The following is a 15,786-nucleotide window of genomic DNA, read 5'->3' as shown; positions in this document are numbered from 1 at the left end:
GAGCTGGCGGTGGGCAATCGGAGGCTCATCACCCCCTCCCCTGTCCTTGCAATGTATATTCCAAACACTGTTCTGGCACGAAGAGTCTGCTTCAAGGATGCAGCCTTGAGAGAGAAAGTGCTGCTGAGACCATCTGGGCGATATACTACTGACCCCTATTGCGGGTTGTGTGTAATATAAACTTGTAAGATTCTGGCAGGCAGGTGGAGAGATCCACTTGCCTTGCAGGGCCCAGGGCAGGCCTTGTAAGTTCCCTTGCTTATTACCCCCACCATCCACCCATCTGGAGACATCTGCCTCCTCCTTTGGTCTCTCCTTGCCCTCTATATATGGGGGTCCAGTTTTGATCTCCCCCAGCCCCCAGGCAGCTCTTAAGGTTTGCAACCAACAGCTTGTGTGTCATCTCTTTTCTTTTTTGCAAGGCTAACAGTTGCTAAGAAACCTTTTTGAAACCCTAAGAGTCACCCGATGAGGACTATTAAGAATCAATGCCTTCCGGTGAGGGCCACAACACAGAGAGTCTAATTTGTGGAGTTGCATATAGACTGACGTGGGCTCCGAGTCCTGGTGAGCAAACCTCCTTTGTAACATCGGTCCTTCCCCTTAATTATTGGGGAGTATGGTTGCAGGTTCCTTGCAAATTGTGCTGCAGACTGACATAATTAAGCCTAGAGCCAACGAGATTCTTCCTTAGATACTAAAAGTGCCTGTGTTGTAAATAATAATGTCATCATCTCTTTCATAGAAAGCAGGTTCCTGAAGAGCTGCATGTTAATTTCAACACATTTGCAGGAATTCATTTGGGTAGTGGTGGGCGTGGTCTTTGATGATGATTTTTCATCTTCTATGAACTTGACAGGTGTTTCAATTAGGAAGTGAATTCCCTACACACACACACACACACACACACACACACACACACACACACCCTGCACCCCTCTCCACTGGGAACCCTTACAGAAATGCTTTCTCAACCACATGTTCTAAATGGGGACATGTTGTCAATAATCACACTTCTATCAGGAGGCAGTGACTCTATTTACTGAGTTGACATACCCAGAGGAAAGTGGCTTTCTTCCTGTAGAGAGGAAAATGAACCTGATTCCCCCCTTCTTGTACATATTTTTCAAAGGCTTGGGAAACGGGTGTGGGCAATGTTCCAGGCGGGAACAGCAAGGGAATTTGGTTTGGTTGACGTTCACAGAGATAGCAGGTTTAAAGTTTGGGATCTGGCAAATAAGCCACAAAGGGTCCTTCTATCAGGTTGGCTTCTTTCCCAAGCAGGCTCCCTGCACTCTCCTTGTGACAAACAGGGGGCAGTCTCTGTTAAGTAAAGCCTGGACTAGCAGCCAGAGTAAATCTCCCCTGAGGACCGAACTCAAATATTCTGGTGACAGGCAATATTTTACAGATTGGAGACAGATTCTAAAATGGACTTTTCTGTCTAGATTTTGTCTCTTTTCACGAAGGTGTTTTTTTCTGTTTGTTTGTTTTGTTCTGTCTCTCTTGTTTAAAATCAAATTTAAATGTGTCTGAACAACCCCAACTCTTGAGGGAAGGTGTCTGTGACCTATAGTCCTACCAGGCCCTTGTCCTAGGCTCCCAGCCCTGATGCTTGCTGGGAGGTGCCTCGGTGGGGTGCAGTGGGGGTGGGCAGGCAGGAAAGCAGAGGTTAGGAGTCTGGCATTCTGCACCCAGCCCTGGCTTTCCCATTTGCTGACCATATGACCTTGGGACAAAGACCTTAACCTCTCTGAGCCTCAGCCTCTTGGACCTTGGCAGGCCTGCTGGAAGGGTCCTTTCCAATTCTGATTTAGTGCCTAGAAATATCCCAATCCCTCTGTGTGGTCCTGACAGCAGAAACTCCATTGTCTGTCCCTGTTGTTTGCATTTCTTTCCCCCCTTGGTTTCACACCAAGGGTCTTGCATAAGAGTTTAGTAAGTTCACCAAAACAGCCTATAAATAGTTTTTGAGTGTTTCTCATGCTTCTTGCTGCTGTAGGTGCTGGGAGATGCTGCAGGACTCAAGGCCCCTTTCTGCCCTGGAGTTTACCGTTCAATGTGCGGAGATAGGCAAAAACCAAATACATAATGTAATGTCAGATGGACAGGGAATCTGGAGGCCTATTTTAGGCAGGCACTACCTGCAATGGTTACAACACAGACCCTGGAGTCACATTTCTTGGTCAAATGCCAACTGTGTCGCGTCCCTTGCTGCGCTACTGTGGGCATCTGGTTTAATCGCTTTGGGCTTCAGTCCCTCCCTCTGTTGTGTGGGCCTCGTAGTATCACCTAGAGATAGAGTTACAGGAGATCAGTCACTCCAGTGGTTTAGCAACTATTCCCAGATTGTCTGGGAGATGCTAGGCATGCTTTGAGCATCTGTGAGGAGGTGACTTTAGAAAACACAAGCTTAGTGGGTATATTGTAGGCATCAGATGTCAGCCATCATTAGTTCTCACACACCAATGCTTGTGTTTGTAGAGGCTCACACAGTGGTGGTGGTTGTGGGTCGACCCACATGCCACGCTGCCGTATTTTGGGAACCTCATTCCGATGGCTCTGATGCATTTAGACTAAACAATCTCACACCTTGTCCAGGTGGGTTTGGAACATAATACAGCCCGTGATTCAGTGAGTCTCCAAGGGCTGGCATACTCCTGGATATGCTGGGTCAGTGTCGGCCTGGTTCATTTTTTGCTGGAACAGGGTCATTCTATGCTAGTCTTTCAGAAGACAGGAGGTGACATTCTTCCAAGAGAAGGCACAGTGAGCCAAACTCCCTGTCATTTTGAGAAAACTTGCAAAGGAGTTCAGTAACCACCTCCCCACCATGCTTTTTCGGTTAGAGAACCCACTATGTCATTTTATTGGTGGCCCAACTTTTTGGTGCTTTGAAAATGCCCGGAGAAGCCCCTGACTGAAGCCCAGTGGAGGGGAGGGTGGTGGAGACATCATTTCCCTGCAAACCGCCCAGCTGACTGCAAGGTGTATACTTAGTTAATGCAATTTAAAAAAAAAAACAACAAAACAACACACAGGGGCTTGTGGAGATCTAAATTCAGTGTAGCAGCTTTGGTGCAAATCCTGTTTTGGGGGCTATTGGAGTCAAACTCAAGCAGAGGAAAGAAGTGGGATAAATGAGAGAGGGCCAACTGATTCCAGCTGGAATCAGCTGAGTGGAGAGGGCAGATTTGGAAATGCTGAAGGGCAAGGACCAGAGGCTGGAAGCCCAGGAAGCAAGGCCGGACTGCACCACCTCGGGTGAGGATGTCTGGGGAGCTCCTTGACCAAGGGGCCAGCTGACTCCAGAGACCTCCACGCGCGAGCTCCAGATGCGGGAGGGTGGCTGAGGCTAGGTGTCCAGGCCTTGTGCTGCACTGGATCTGGGCGTGCTGTGTGCCCTCCTGTAGAACGTAGGGAACGCCCCCGCGAGGTCTTAGAAGGACACAAGTGGCAGGTCCTGGGGCCTGGGAGAGTCCCAAGGAAAGACCTTCCGGGACGTGGGACGTGCCCCTGCCTGGGCCTGGTCTGCTGCCTCTTCCTACCCCCTGGGCTTCTTTGACTTCAGTTCCTCCCACGGCCCTCCCCCGGGGGTCCTTACCCTGGGGCCAGTGGCTTGCCACCCCGCCTTCCCAGCTCAGTCTTGGTCCTAGGCAAGTCCCAGGGAGTAGAACCACCCCGGACGCGCGCCTGGCTAGAGGGCTCAGTCGGGGAAGGGAAGGGCGAGACGGCCCGGGCACCCTGGAGGGGCGATCCTGATCAGACTGTGTCTCAGTCTGCCTTGGAGTGGAAGCCACTTAGTCTGTCCCTACCTAAGCCCTGCGAATCCCCCCTTCCCTGGAGGGCAGATTCGAACCGCAGCTCCTGCGCACTCACGCCTGAAAAAGCCAGGGGCTGAGCCGCCTCTTCGCCCGGAACAGGTCTGAGCCGCGCCTCCCTCCCGGAGAGGGCGCGGGAGGTCCCGCAGCCATCCTCCACCTGCTGGGAAACCCGAGCGGTGCCTTCAGCCCCAGTGGCTGCCGATGCTCACTCCTCCCCGCCAGCTAGCCTAGCTCAGCTCTGCACCCCCGCCCCGCCCCCCAACTCGCTCCCGCCAGCCCTGCAGACTCACCTCTTCCGCGCCCCCGCCTCTCTGGAGCTAGCGACCTTTCCACCCCTCGTTCCTCCTGCCCCCTCCCCCTTTCCTCCTGCCCTCTCTTCATACCAAAAGCGTTGCTTGGCTCTCTCCAGGGGACTTAGCAAGCTGGAGAGCTGAGAGGGATCCTGAGAGCGGGCGCAGGGCGGCTAGTCGGGAGCCTTCGGCCTAGGCGAGGCACGGAGCGACCCACTCGCCGCTGCTCTCCGGCCTCCGCGTCTCCCTGTAGGGGGCCGGACCTGCACCCGGCGCTTGCCCCCACTCGTCCTCCGCCCGCCCGCCCGCCAGCCCGCCAGGCGCGCTCCTCCCCGCCTGGCCCCTCCCCTTAGGCGCGCTGCGCGCGGCGCCCGGGAGGCGAACGCGGGCTGAGCCCAGCGCAGGGGCCGCCCACCACCGAGCGCCCCGCGCCTCTCCCTGCCTGTGCGGCTGGCGGCGGCTCGCAGCCCCCGACAACAGCCTCGGCAGCTTCGGCCGCGCCTGGAGAGGCGGCCGGCCGAGCCCAGGCTGGGAGACATGATCCGTAGCGTCCTTCGGCTGCTCCTCGGCAGCTTCCTCCCCGAGCTGTGCGCCCGCGTGTGCCGGGCGCAGGAGCGAGCGGGGCACGGGCAGCTGGCTCAGCTGGGCTGCGTGGTAGTGCTGGCGCGGGGAGGGGGGCGTGCAGCCGCTCTGGGGGCCGCCTCGGAAGAGGCCAGCGAGGGCGCGGGGGTCTGGGACGCGTCCCCCACCCGAGCGCCCACGCCGAACTTGTGCCGGGGCTTCTTCGATATCAGGGACGAGTGGGACCAGCCGTTCAGTTGTTCCTCGGGCGACTTCATCTTCTGCTGAGGGACTTGTGACTTGCGGTTCTGCTGCACATTTTAAGAAGCGGCGCCTGAACCAGAGCACCTGCACCGGCTCTGACATTCCGCTGTGGCTCAACACCCGCAAGCCCCCCGCGCGCAAAGACGGCCCCCAGCGCCACCCCACGAAGGACAAGACCAACCCGATCCTTTACATCATGTGCGGGGTGCTGGCCGTCATGCTTGTAGGCATCTTCACCAAGCTGGGGCTGGAGAAAGCGCACAGGCGGCAAAGGAAGCCAAGTCCAGGTAGGCTGCCTCCCCTCCACCCAACTCCGTCGCCTCCCCTCCAGGCGCCGCTCTCCCTCCTCTTCCCTCTCCACCTTTCCTTGGGCAATGGCGCTCCCCCCACCCCCCACCCCCCATCTCCGCTGGCGGAGGTCGCCTGGGCAGCCAATTTCGGCTCCAAGCGCGGAGAAGGGGCGCTGGGCTCCGCACAGGTGTGGACTTGAGCGCGTGTGTGTATGTAGGGGGTGGTCTCTGCACCACCCCTCACCGTCTCGCTGCCCTTTCCCACCTAGGATTCAAGCGGATCTGAGACACGCACAGCCCGGGAGGTCATGGCCCCGGAGTCTTGGGTTTTGGCGAGGGATCTACCCCTGGGATTCCAGATGCCAGCTTCTGGGTAAACAGGGCAGGCGGCCCGAAAAGGAAGGGCGGCATGTGTGAGGGAGGGAAGCAGTGTGTGCCGCCTGCAACTCGTAAGGCTCGCGAAAACGAAGCGAGGGAGGTGGAGAGAGAGAGGGGAGGGCGAGAAGAAAAGCCTTGCCTGGAGCGGCCTCTTCTCTCTCTCCCTGAGCTTCCAGTTCCTGGAATTGGGACCTTGGTTGCCTCCCTGCCACCCGGACCCCTGCCCGCTTTCCGCTGTCGCCACTTCTCCCTGCTGGGGGCCAGGGCCTCCGCCCTGTGCTGTGCCCCTTGCAGGGGTTGTGAGGACTCCAATGTCGGGAGCCCCCCTCCTGCCCCACTGATTCCTCAACTTTCCCTCAACTTTCACTTTGCAAGTCCTAGTGATGGCGAGTTGCAGCAGATGGGAGAAGGCACTTTGGGATTAATGGAGCGATTTTCCTTGTGCCTTTTAAAAAAGTGTCTAAATTGATTCGCACAACCCTGTAACTTTGGAGGCAGAGTACACAGCCACCGGGAAGCAGCCCCCAGACGCGAAGCGGGCCAGGGTTGGCAGGAGGTCTTGGCGGGGCGGGGTTGGAGAGCGACTGGTGGTCTTGGAACAGCTGGGTGGCTGGGCGCTAGCTAGCTCGATCTTGCCCAGTGTGGGCAATGGGGTCGCCATGTGTCCCCCCCCCCCAACCCCCTACACACAGACACACACACACCCCCCACACACCTCCGGCGGGGGCCCATGTGTGCTCCTGTGGATGCAGGAACTCGGTGCGCCTGCCTAAAAAACCTGAACAAAGAGACCCACCCAAAATAGGCGAAGGAACATTACCACCTCACTAGTAATTATTTTCTATTTATACCCAGAGTATCCGATGATTTTTTTCCCCCCAGAGGGGAGGGATTTGGGGCAAGAGGTGAGGAAATTCCTCTCAGTTTGGGTCAGCAGGGAGGTGTGGGTAGATGTTGGCGTGTTGAAGCACAAAAGTTAGCTTGGAGAGGATTCAGGAAACTCTGACCAACTGAGAGAGTAACACGCTGGCCCCGCCCACCTCCTGCACCTCTAAGATGCCCTGTGGTCAGCTCCACAGGCAGGAGTTTCACTTCCCCGCAGTCCCCGCCAGTCCCTGCAGGTTCCCAGGGTCTGTGTTAAAGTGAAGGTAGACTAGGGCGGCGGGACTGTGGCAGGCGACGGGTGTGGCCTTGGTAGGGAGAGAGTCCCCCAGGGATAAGTAGGCTGCCTTGCAGATTCATATTAATTCCTCTGCTGAAGTATCCACTGAGCCTTTCCCTTGCAAACCAGCGATGCCAAGGAGCCCTCCTGGGTGTTTGGGTGGGGGGTGAAGGAGGGTAGGAAAGGCAGGTGAAGGAGGGTAAGAAAGGCAGGAGAAGGGGAGGTGGGAAGGTGGGAGCTGAGCTAAGGGTGGGCGGCTCCCTTTGGCCTGCAGAGGGGGAAGGTGATGTGTGATCTTCAGGCTCTGTGTGATCTGGGTATTCCTGTTGAGACCGAGCTCCACCGCAGACCTGAGGGCTCAGGAGGGAATCTTATTCCTGTCTTGCCACCTTGCAGCTCTGTCTGGAGAAAGAATCCCCCCAGCTTAGTTGGTTGCAGCCACTTCTTCAGGGACCACCAAAGCCCTGGTTGGGTGTGGAATATCGGGGCATCCACACCTCTGAAAGAGCCTGGACACAAGACTCTCCTGGTACACAGTTTGGGAATTCCAGAATGCCATGGAAGTACATTCTCTTGAAGAGAAAGGATAGTTGATTTTTATTGGCAGTTTCCCAGGTGTGGTTTACAACCCCAGCTGCTGTTTAGGACCACCTGGAGTGCTTTAAAAAACAAAGCAAAACAAAACAACCCTCTTGCTAGGGGCCTGCCCCAGGCAATTTAGATCACAATTTCTAGGGTTGCTGAGTCTGTGTACTTCTGTAAAGCTCTCTAGGCTTTCCAGTGCGTGGCCAGTTACTATTACTGAAAACAAAAGAACATTTGCCAGGCACTGCACTAGAGGGGTGTGTGTGTGTGTGTGTGTACTTGAGTGCATGTGTGTGTAAACACTCCTTTAGTGTGCATGACCACCTTAGGAGACAGGTGCTATTAGTCCCCACTTATAGATGACAAAATCATGGCTCAGGTTGGGTGGCTTCTCCAAGGTCACCCAGTTAGTTATAAAACTGCAGTCCCCAGCCCCCTGATTTCAAGTGTGTTTTCAGTTTGAGTGAGCATTGGGTGGGGGTGGGCAGCTTCCTAGAATGCATATTCTTGTGTTCTGTCCAGAAAGGAAACATTCCGGGTCAGTAAAGGTCTGGGATGAGCCCCAGAAATCCGCATGTAGCAGCCTCCCTGAATGGCTCCTCAAAAGTGGCCTACATGTTTAAGGAAGAGTGTTCTTGAGTTTGGGACTATTTTACATTCTTGGAGATGGATGCATTAATCCAATGCCACTCTCTTATTTGCATTTGCTTGTGTGTTTTCTGCAAGTATTTCTGCTTTGTGTATTTGTGGTGCTGGGGGCTGCCCCCAGGACCGTCGAAATGCATGGTGCCCTGTGTATGCAGTTAACCATTTCAAGTCCCAGCCACAGGTCAGCGGGTACCCGGGTGGCATACACCCAGCTACCTGAGAGCTTCCGGGTGAAATTACCATCTCGGCCACAGCCTCTTAATTTATTTTGTCTTGGGCTGTGCGGGTCCCTGAGATGAAGGGTTCATTCTCATTTCATCGGAAAGCAGCCCCACATCACCAACTGCTCCTCATGACCCGTGTAATTGTGGTATCCCAGAAGAGGCCTTTGTGATGTCAGTTTTCAGACCCAGAATCGTGGGCATGTCGGCTGCTCCTTTTTGGGCTGACTGGGACTCGAAAACAGGGGGAAGTTGCTAATTCCAGGAGCTGTGGAATCCATGGGCATGCGGGGGTCTTGCCCATGATATAGGAATATATATTGAGGAGACCCTCATCCATCAGCCACAGCAGCCTTATATTCTGCCACCATGTATCGGAACAAGTGACTGCAAACAGTGGCTGGCTGTGGTTACCCAGGGTAACCAGCTGTGGTTACTGGTTTAGTCTGCAAGGTATTGCTATATATGTATTTTTCTTAAATGTATGTTTATTTTAGAGAGTGAGAGAGAGACAGATCATGAGCAGGGGAGGGGCAGAGAGAGAGAGAGAGGGAGACACAGAATCTGAACCAGGCTCTAGGCTCTGAGCTGTCAGCACAGAGCCCAACACAGGGCTCGAACCCAGGAACGGAGAGATCATGACCTAGGCTGAAGTCAGAGGCCCAACCAACTGAGCCACCCAGGCACCACTATTTATGTATTCTTATTTTTAAGTTTCTCTCTCTCTCTCTCTCTTTTTTTTACTGTGAAACATTTTACAGATACAAAAGACAAAACTTGAAAGAAGGATAAAAATTTAGGGTTTTTCACTCCCGGTATGACTGCCATTGGGGCCGGCTCATTCTCGGTTGTGGGGGGCTGTTCTGTGCATCGTAGGGTGTCTGGCAGCCTGCTTCGACTCCCCCCATTAGGTGCCAGTAGCACCCCCTTACAACCCAGCTGTGAGTTAAAAAAAATGTCCTCAGCCATAGCCACATGCCATCCGGGGGTAGAATCACCCCCAGTTGAGAGTTACTAATCTAGGCCACGCAATTATGAGTATCTTGTCATATCTGCTTTAGCACTCACTCTGTATTTTCATTTGCTCTCTTCCTTTCTTCCTAAATACTTCAGCGTGGATCGCCTAAGAACAAGGACATTTTCCCACACAACACAATCCCAGGATCGCACTCAAGAAGAAGGACAGAAACTCTAATACCATCAAAAAGCCAATTACGGTAACATTCTCCTGGTCATGCCAGAAATGTCCTCTGGAGCTTGGGTTTCCAAACTCGGATCCAGTCAAGGCTCACTGCATCTGGGCTGTAAAATTTCTTCAGTGTCTGTTATGTATTGTGTTTGAAGCCCAACTTAGAACCAAGGAGATTTCACATAGAAATCCCAATTTCTGACTTCTCTTGAGAAATCGGTAGAACCGACAATACCAGAGTGCATTTTCCCAAGGAAGCTGTTGGTTGCCTCCCAAGGGTGACTTCCCTCTTTAGGAAGCTCTCAGGTCTCCTCCGTCTCCACCGCCACTCAGTTCCCTTAGTGCTGGTCCCTGCAGTGCCTGGAGATGCAGTCAGACCGACCTCATCCGATGGCCGGAGATTCCATCCAGCCTGGCCACTTAAGAGTTGTGTGGCCTTGGGAAAGTGACTTCACCTCTCTGAGTTTTAGGTTCTTGTCTGTAAATTGCGACCATGGTGATCCCTATGTCATAGGCTTGTGCGAGCGTTTCACTGAGACTGGGCTTGGGAGGCCCTTAGCACAGGACCTCTTTATGGTCACTGCTCAGCAACTTTTACCCCTTTGCCATCACCCTTATTTGGAATTTTCTACCCCTAACCTGCCAAAGGGGTAAATGTTGTAGTCTGAAACTCGGTACCTAGGTCTGGCTCTGTTATATGTTTTTAGCTGTGTGACATTGGTCAAGGCTCCTAAGTCCTTCAGGGTTAAGCAGCGGAGCGTGACAGGTTCAGAATAGGAGAGAAGACCCAGGTAGGCCACATTGAATACCTTGCAAAGTGTTGGCCTGGGTGATATTAAAGAACCGTTGTCCAGCCTGCTATTTTGCCGTGAGCTTGGGTATAAATTCTCCTTTAATTTCAGGTCCTGCCCCACTGAGGCAGGCCTTAGGACAGTGTGCCTTTGAAGAGGCACAGATTGCTTTCCATGAGGATGAACAAGGCCCTGGGGAGTGGAGGAGTCAGGCTTCCAACCCAGACAGTCTGAGGCCAGAGCACAGGTCCTTGACCACTAGGCTGCACGGCCTTTGAGTGGACATGTGCAGGACTTACGTGCTCTCAGATCACAAGGAAGTGCTTATGGTTATGCAAATGGCAACACATGCAGGGAGGCCAGTTCAAGGAGCCACTGGAAGATCAAGACCAGGAGTGTTTCCTGCATCTGCCCCTGGCAGGGCCAGTGCCCTTTGAGGAGGCATTGATGAGAAATGACCTTGGGGGCAGGAATGCCTGTATGAAGCTCCATAAACTTGAGGCCAGGAGGGAACACATGCCATTGTTTTGCCCACCTTCAAACAGAATCAGAAATCCAAGTGGCACATTACGCAGCACAGTGTCCCGGGTGCTTTTCAAACATGCTTCAGACGAGCTGGAGTCCCTTCTATTTATTTTTTTTATTTTTATTTTTCTGGAGTCTCTTTTAAAGAAGTGGCCTCAAATGATAAATGTCTTCCCTTCTTTTGCCTCTTCTCTCTTCTTCCTGCTTCCCCTTTATCCTGCATGTCTGTGGTTACCTTCTGGCTTTCACCAGCTCCCCAGCTTGGAGAAACCTTGCAGGCACATCTCGTTGCCCATGGAGTAGTCTCTCTATATCCTTTTTCATGGCAGGTTACTTCTCTTTGGGCAATGGAGTCCTTGCATTTTAGCAGTCACCTTCAGTGGGGTATACGTTACACGATAAAAGGCACACATTTTAAGTTTAAGTGTGGTTTGAGGAGCTTTGCCTGTACCTGTGTAACCACCGCTCCAGAAAGTTACCTCATTCCCACAACGCTTGCGTTCTTGAAAGACTAAAAGATGCTTCTGATACAAGAGGAAATGCTCCGGAATCCTAGCCAAGTGTTTAAATGTCAGAACACAGTTTAGACCTCGGGACTCCTGGAAGCTTTGAAGCAAGATGAGGAGGTTCTGAGCTCTGTTTGGGAATGTTGGGGTCTTTTATTTGCTTGCTGTAATTGGAAAGTGAAGGAACGCTGTATTCTCTTTTTGTTCCTCAAATATGACAAACTCATTGCTACCTTGGAGCTGTTGTGTTGGCTTGGCTCGAATTCTCCTCCATCAGACCTCACATGCTGGCTTCCTCGCTATTGAGGTCTCCGCTCCAGCGTCGCCTTCTCTGAGAAGCCATCCCTGAAGACCCAGGCTCAGTTACCACAGCCCCCCCCGCCCCCCCGCCCCACTCCAGCCCATCGCTTGGTGTTACTTGCTTCATTTCACATTACAGTCTAAAATTAACTTATTAATTTCCTGGTTTGCTACTTGATTATCTGTCTCTTTACATTACTGTCCACAGTGCATAGAACAGTATCTGGCACAGAGGAATTCTGGTTTCTGACATCCCAGTTTACAAAAGAAAGTATCTCCTCTTTTATTCATTCTTCATTCATTCATTCATTCATTCACCCATTCACATATTCATTTCATAGGTATTTATTGAGCACCTATGGCATACCTAGCACTGTTTTGAGAGCTATAATAGTGACAGTACAGACACAATCCCTGCACTCAAAGAACTAACACTCAAATGGTTCGAGACAAGTAACACACAAGTAAATCTTAAAAGAAATTGACACTGAATTGAACCTTATGAAATTGTCAATATTCAATCATCTTTGACAGTAAAAATGGCAATGTTTCAACCTAATTGTTCTGAACTGGGACAAGTGATATCAAGGAAAAGTATAGTTTCTTTAGTGAGGTGCCTGTATTAGGGTTCCCCAGAGAAACAGGACCTATAGGAGATATCGATATCTATATCTATATCTATCTATATCTAGATATATACATATACATAGAGAGAGAGAGAGATACATTATGTGCACTTGCAATTAGGAAGTCTGAAATCAGTAGAACTGACACCCCAGTTTGAAGGCTGTCAAGCAGGAAAATTCCCTTTTACTCAAGAGAGGGTCGGCCTTTTGGTCTGTACATGCCTTCAACTGATTAGACGAGGCCCACCCGAATGATGGAGCACAATGTACTCAGTCTCTTGGCTGTCAATGGTCATCTCATGCAAACGCACATTCTCAGATGCATCCAAAATGACCTTTGACCAAATATTTGGGCACCCTGTGGCCCAGTCAGGTGGACACTTAAAAGTTACCATTATAGTTCTTTTAGGAACTTACTACTCAGAGTGTGTCCTGTGGAGCAGCCTCATTTTCATGACCTGGGAGCTTGAGCGGAAGAATCTCATGCCCTGCCACAGACTTACTGAAATAGAATCTGCATTTTATCAAGGCCCCTAGGTAGCATGAATGCACATTGTTTGAGAAGCACCCAAACTATGTGCCCCAAACAGATGGCAAATCCTTGGGAATTTGGTTTATAGCGCAGAGTTGGTGATTTCCATTGTCTTATTTATGAAGCTTTTTGGACACATGTTTTAACATGTTTTTTTAGTATGTACCCTAATCCATACACATTTGTTGTACTAATAAGTATGTGCGTGTACCGGTGAACAGTTATTAGGTACATTATAAGGCATACATAAAAACGAATTTTAAGCTGAGCTGAAGGTGCAGTAAGTATTATTTTAAAATTTGTTGGTAAGCATGGTGATGTCATACGATCATTAGTTAACATCAAAGCATGATGTATGTTGAGGATGAAACTTACCATTAATAAACAGTCCATATTTTGAATATTTTTCATGAGAGTTTTGATGATTCTTGGCTGACTTTGCTTTGATCTGAATAGAACATCATTGTTTTTAACCTTGTGACAAGCTAGCTGTTGAAGAGAAGGGGAGAGTCGACGCAATTGTTTTCTTGTGCTTCCTCTATCAGTATTTTCTTCAGCCTGCGGTTTTGTTATGGGGTGGGGAGGGGTGGTTTAAGCCATGTGCCTGCTTATTGATGGTTAGCCTCCCTAACCCTAGATAATGTATCTGCATATTTCCTTTAGGGGGGCACATAGCTGTGATATGGGCAACGTACCCCAGTGAGCTCACACATGGCTCTGATAAGGAAGGCATTTCTTGTTGGATGAACCCCAGGGGCAGGGGGTTCTTCTGCCCACTGTGGTTCCATGGCACCCACCTGTCAGGGTCTGAGGCAGAGACTAGAGCATGGACTTGGAGGTCCCGTAGATTTGGGTCCAAACTCATGGGCTCTGCCTCGTACCAATGGTGTGACCTTGGGCAAAGTACATATCCTCTCCCTCCTTCCGTAGAAAGTGGTGGTATTACTGTCTCATTCCTTGGATTGCCATGTACAGTAAATGAAATACCGCTTGTAAAACCACTGGCACAGTTCCAAGGGCAGCAGCAACAACAAACAAAACACACACACCTTGTCTTCCCTAGTGTCGTGTTGTGATACTCTGCTACAAACCTGCCTTTGTCCGTGGAACTCTAGTGAGGCACATGGTCAGACTAGGCTTCATCAAAGTGTTACTGCTCCAAGACAAGTTTAGGGGCATGGTGGCTTTTCTCCTTTTTCATTGTAAGGACAGAGACTCTGGGACAATCTGTGACTTGGGTTGAAGCCATTTGAGATTCTCACTGCAGTGACAGCCTGCTGGTAATGTGAGATCCTAACAGCTTGTGTTAATCCTGGAGACAGGAGGTGAGGACAAGGGAGGCTCTTGAGTGTGGCCCCCCTAACGTCTCCACGCACCTTGCTGCCATCCTTCTTGGGGCTGAAGGACAGGAGATTCTAACTCTTCTGAGCTTCCCTTCTCTTTAGGGGAGCTGGTACAAGTAAGCTGATTTCCAAGAAGGAAAGGGCAAAACAGGCTGAGAACTGTTAGTGGCTACAGTGTTCTAGAACCACCTCTAGGAATGTTCACCAGGGGAGAGAACCTTCAGAAGTGTGCAGAGTTGGAGCACATTGCCTTTCTCTTGATCCCACAAAATCAAGCTGACCAACCCTGTAAGGAGGGGGAATCCCTTAGCATCCACAAGAGTCTTGGTAACAGCTTTACAAATCCCGTGATTATATTTGCTGAAGGGTGTCCATCAAAGAGGGCGTCCTCTCCGTATCTGAGCATTTCCTTCTACAAAGTCCGTTCTATTTTGAGAAGCCAGTGCTAGGAAAAAGCTTGGCGTCTCCTAAGGAGCTTGAATGATCTCATGGCAAACCTACAGAGAATGATGTAACTGATCACCCTAACCTTTGGTGACCAACAAACGCAACCAAATTCAAACCTGCTTTGATCCATATCTCCTGCTCTCTGGTTTCCATTTTGCCCGCATCTTGCTATATGCCTGGACTGTGTCAGGATCTTTTACATTCCAGTGAAAGAAATCTTTTTTTTTCAATATATGAAGTTTATTGTCAAATTGGTTTCCATACAACACCCAGTGCTCATCCCAAAAGCTGCCCTCCTCAATACCCATCACCCACCCTCCCCTCCCTCTCACCCCCCATCAACCCTCAGTTTGTTCTCAGTTTTTAAGAGTCTGTTATGTTTTGGCTCTCTTCCACTCTAACCTCTTTTTTTTTTTTCCTTCCCCTCCCCCATGGGTTTCTGTTACGTTTCTCAGGATCCACATAAGAGTGAAACCATATGGTATCTGTCTTTCTCTGTATGGCTTATTTCACTTAGCATCACACTCTCCAGTTCCATCCATGTTGCTACAAAGGGCCATATTTCATTCTTTCTCATTGCCACATAGTACTCCATTGTGTATATAAACCACAATTTCTTTATCCATTCATCAGTTGATGGACATTTAGGCTCTTTCCATAATTTGGCTATTGTTGAGAGTGCTGCTATAAACATTGGGGTACAAGTGCCCCTATGCATCAGTACTCCTGTATCCCTTGGACAAATTCCTAGCAGTGCTATTGCTGGGTCATAGGGTAGGTCTGTTTTTACTTTTTTGAGGAACCTCCACACTGCTTTCCAGAGCGGCTGCACCAATTTGCATTCCCCCCAACAGTGCAAGAGGGTTCCCGTTTCTCCACATCCTTGCCAGCATCTATAGTCTCCTGATTTGTTCATTTTGGCCACTCTGACTGGCATGAGGTGATATCTGAGTGTGGTTTTGATTTGTATTTCCCTGATGAGGAGCGACGTTGAGCATCTTTTCATGTGCCTGTTGGCCATCCGGATGTCTTCTTTAGAGAAGTGTCTATTCATGTTTCCTGCCCATTTCTTCACTGGTTTATTTGTTTTTCGGGTGTGGACTTTGGTGAGCTCTTTATAGATTTTGGATACTAGCCCTTTGTCCGATATGTCATTTGCAAATATCTTTTCCCATTCCGTTGGTTGCCTTTTAGTTTTGTTGGTTGTTTCCTTTGCTGTGCAGAAGCTTTTTATCTTCATAAGGTCCCAGTAGTTCATTTTTGCTTTTAATTCCCTTGCCTTTGGGGATGTGTCAAGTAAGAAA

The 15,786-nt window shown here is 50.6% G+C and overlaps 1 pseudogene; it reads left to right on the top strand.

The window, feature by feature from the left end:
* Nucleotides 1-4,439: 4,439 nt before the first annotated feature.
* LOC131511033 (protein shisa-9-like) overlaps nucleotides 4,440-15,786 on the top strand; it is a 161,795-nt pseudogene continuing 150,448 nt past the window's right edge.

The sequence above is a fragment of the Neofelis nebulosa genome, chromosome 4 (genome assembly GCF_028018385.1).
Source record: "Neofelis nebulosa isolate mNeoNeb1 chromosome 4, mNeoNeb1.pri, whole genome shotgun sequence".
Lineage (NCBI taxonomy): Eukaryota > Metazoa > Chordata > Mammalia > Carnivora > Felidae > Neofelis > Neofelis nebulosa.
Note: the sequence above shows the minus strand (reverse complement) of the source record. Positions and strands in the feature narration are given on the sequence as shown.